Raw genomic sequence first — 4,568 nt, forward strand, 5'->3', positions numbered from 1 at the left:
TTAAAACTTCCATATAATATTTATAATATATAATATTTATATATTAATTAATTAATCCCAATAAAAAAAAAACAGTACAGATACAATAGAAAGTAGAGATTATTATAGGGGGAAATAAAAGATTCTAAAACTGTAAATTAAGATTTACAATTAAATTTATTCGATAGAATACTCCCAAAACAATTGAAATTGAGCTATGTTGCTACGGGCGGATGTGGATTTAATACAGAGGAGAAATATTTACGGCACTGATGTGTGGTCCGTTGGTTAGAGCTGCCGACTATCAATGCGACAGTTTTGAGTTCGATCCACGGCTGAGGAAAGATGTATGTCTACTACGGGTTGAGCACTTTGAAAATATATTTTCACCCGGCGCTTATTTAAACAATTGATATATATAGTCATCCACATACAGTACTGTTTCGTTGTATCACAACTCATTAGTGTGGCTAGACATACACCTTTCCCAAGCCGTGGATCCAACCTACAACTGTCGCATTGACAGTCGGCAGCTCTAACCCTCGGCGCCGTATATATTTCTCCTCGAGTGTGCATTAAATCCCTACTCGCCCATCGCAACAGTGCTCAAACCATCAATTTGTGTACAAAACAATTAATAGTGAGCTTCGCTTAATTGCTTAAATAAGCATCGGGTGAAAATATATTTCCAAAGTGCTCAACCCAAAGAGTGGGGCTTAATTGTCATCCACATACAATACTGTTTCGTTGTATCTTTCCTCAGCTGTGGATCGAACCTATATATATATATATATATATATATATATATATATATATATATATTAGTGATGGGACGATGGTACCGATTCCGATCTAAGTACCGATTCCGTTCTAAATTTCCGATTCCGATATGATTCCCGATTCCGATGCCGACTCCTTTAAAATTTAAAAATATTTAATTAGAGATGTGTTGTTTCTTTTTTTTTCTTTTTTCTGTTTTGTAAATTGTAAATTTGCAAATTATACATAACCCCACCCCCGGGTAATTTCCGTGCATATATTTTCTCAAATATTTTTCTTGTAATTGATCGTGCGAATTTCATTTTATCCATGCTTTCGAAAAGCATGCAAAAAATGAATGAAGAGATAGAGATCGGAAACAAATAACACGATTCAATAGAGCGAAAAACGCGATGCAAAATGATATATAACCTGGCTATTATATATATATATATATATATATATATATATATATATATATATATATATATATATAAATAAGTGAATTAATTCAGAAATTATATATAAAAATAATATATGTGAGAAAACGATATTGTTTTTGCAGCAATCTAATAGTAAGAGCGTTAGGAACGATACTGAAAAAACTTTGGAAATAGAATGGGAGAGATTGGAATCAGACGGATGGCAGAGAAGATACAACGAATTTCAATAATGAAAAATCCATAAATATTAAGGAAAACCTTGAATGTAGAGACTAAAACTACACATGAGCTACACACAAACTGGACACAGAAACTGGACACAGAAACTGGACACAGAAACGGCTACAGGTACAAAACACAAAAGAATATCGCATGGAATCATAAAAAACTGAAACTGTATAATAGTAAGATACCGCCCCTCTTTTTGTGAGTGTCAGCATACACATACACCACACCAAATAATGAGGGTCAAGGGGGATGGAAAGACCGGTGACAGAAAGCACTAGCAAGATCTCCGCTGGAATGGTGTAAAGAGGACTTGGACCTTCGGGAGGCTTATTTCCACCAAAATTCCAGTGAAGACCAATGGTCGCCGCCAACAAGAAGTCAATGGTAAGCGACTATTGCGATAACTCAAATTCTTTTGCAAAGATATTCGAAAGAGATGGAAAGTACTGGAAATCTGGAGACACTTCTTGTCACTCAGACTCCAGGGAACACCACAAGTTGTTCTGAAATAGCAATCTTTGATGATGGCTTGTGTGAAAACACCTAATGAGCAAATAATAATAATAATAATAATAATAATGATAATAATAATAATAACAACAACAACAACAATAATAATAATAATAATAACAATAACAACAACAACAACAACAACAATAATAATAATAATAATAATAACAATAACAACAACAACAATAATAACAATAATAATAATAATAATAATAACAACAACAACAACAATACTACTAATAATAATAACAACAACAATAATAATAATAATAATAACAACAACAACAACAATAATAATAATAATAATAACAATAACAACAACAACAATAATAATAATAATAATAACAATAACAACAACAACAACAATAATAATAATACTACTACTACTACTACTAATAATAATAATAATAAAAATAATAATAATAATAGAAAATGTGTATATTAAGACCTTAAGTTACAATTAGCTAATCCCCCAAAACAGGATTGTACTTTTTTAGGTGATTTCGATGAAATATGTTTTGAGTGATTACTTTGAAAACTAAATAAATTACCCGGACTTGTTTTCTGCTTCGCCAATTTGTAATCATAACATTTTGTTGTTAAAGAAATAAAGTTATCATTAGAAGTCTGCAACCTATGTTCATCCATCAGAAAATAAAATTGTGATTCTTCCTTTTTTTAGGCGATTACGTGTAAACGGCCTGATTAACATTTAAGACAGAAAAAACAAGTTGGTTTTGCATATAAAGTTAACGGAAAATTATCTCTATTTCGGACCAGACAGAGTGGTAAATTTTGTTTGTTTTAAAATCTTTGTCATGTAAATGTTCCTGATAAAAATTTCGTATTAAAAATGTCATTGCGAATAGTCATACAAAATACGCTTTTTTATATACTAACGATAAGTTTGTGCGGTAATACGAAAAATAAAATGATTACGAGTGGTTTTATGACATAGTCGCCCAGACATAAGGTTAGTGGTAAAAAGATTTGGTTAACTGTCCTAAAAATTAGAATTGCCTGGGAAAGGGGTGTAATTTTACGCTAAATTTGTATGTGCAATTCAACGCACTCTAAATTCTCCAAGGATTATCTGTTTTCTTTTTCAGCGTGTTCGCATATAATCGGTCAAAACAGTAGAATCTCGTTGAGGGAATGATTTAAATTGTAGATATAATTTCTTTTAATTTATTTTAACGTTCATACTTTTACGTATTTTATGCCAGGTTTTGATTAACTCATGAGATTTTGATGTGATTTTCACTAGTGGCAAAATCAACAAATCTCTCTCTCTCTCTCTCTCTCTCTCTATATATATATATATATATATATATATATATATAAGCGAAAATGTGTGTTTGTGTGTATGTGTGTTTGTATGTATGTATGTATGTGTGTGTGTATGTCTCGCAAATACTATCCACACGGGTCACGGATTTTCGCCAGATCGGTATCATTTTAAACTTCCAACCTTCGCCCGAGAAATATCGAAAAATTGGCCAAAAACGTTAATTCCTTCACCCTGAAATCAGTAGTTTTCTACAGGGGGGGAGCAAAAATCGTCCTCTCATAAAGAGTTCGCTTCTACGCATGCGTCATACGACGTCGTAACCTGATTTACTTTAAATATTTGAAAAAGCGACACAATTCGGCGACGTCGTCTTAGTTCAGTTGCTTAGAGCGCAGCCTCATTATGTAAACGTTTTGGGTTCGAATCGTGGTGTGAGATGTCTTTTGTTTTTTCGATTTGTAAAAATGTTAATATTGAAACAGGTTTATTTAAGCCATTTTTCGCGTGTTTTTTTGGGGGGTCTGTTTTTTTGCTTTTTTTCACTTCGCTTATTCTTAGGTTTTCATTAACAGCCCCACCCTCACCCGACCACACACCGAAAAACACCCGGGCAACGCCGGGTACCCCCCGCTAGTAAATAATGAATAAATGTAATGACACATACGATTATTTCAAAGATAACCACTTCAGACAACATAAGGCCAGTTTGGCGTCAGAAAAATTAGAAATAAAACTTGTCCTGAGCGGCTTAATTTAACTGTGAACTCTGAGAGGTAACGTATTGACTTTTATAACCAAGGTGCTAAAATAAGTGTGAGCATTTCAAAAGATTTTCTAATGCAATAAAAGTAAGTGAACTCTTGGTTATTTTGCTTGGCATAATTTACCAATAAAATAATTAAATTAGAACCAGAAACCATGGCTCCGTGTCCCTTACTTTCATATTATTAATAAATATTCTTGTGATAAAAAAATAAAAACATCTGTTTGTTTCTTTATAATTTTCAGGAAAAATATGCAATATGTTTTTGGAATCGAAGATGAGGCTCAAATTTTCTCGATTCCGATACCGATACCCCCAAAATTCCGGTTTTTCCGATTCCCGATAACGATTAATAGTCCCAACACTGATATATATATATTTTGAAAATAATTTCTGACGAGGACGCATCAGACTGTCTGAAACGTACGTAAACGATTTCAATAACTTAAAAACATTATTACAATGATCCAAACATAATTCTCAATGAAAAACCAAGACACGGAATAATAAAATGATGTTAAAAAATACACATTGTTGGTGACTACTCCCTTATTTAAATATACATCTTTCTTTCGTTGGAATTTATCAACCCATT

The sequence above is a fragment of the Euprymna scolopes genome, chromosome 5 (assembly GCF_053919585.1).
Source record: "Euprymna scolopes isolate OS-2025 chromosome 5, ASM5391958v1, whole genome shotgun sequence".
In the NCBI taxonomy this organism is placed as follows: domain Eukaryota; kingdom Metazoa; phylum Mollusca; class Cephalopoda; order Sepiida; family Sepiolidae; genus Euprymna; species Euprymna scolopes.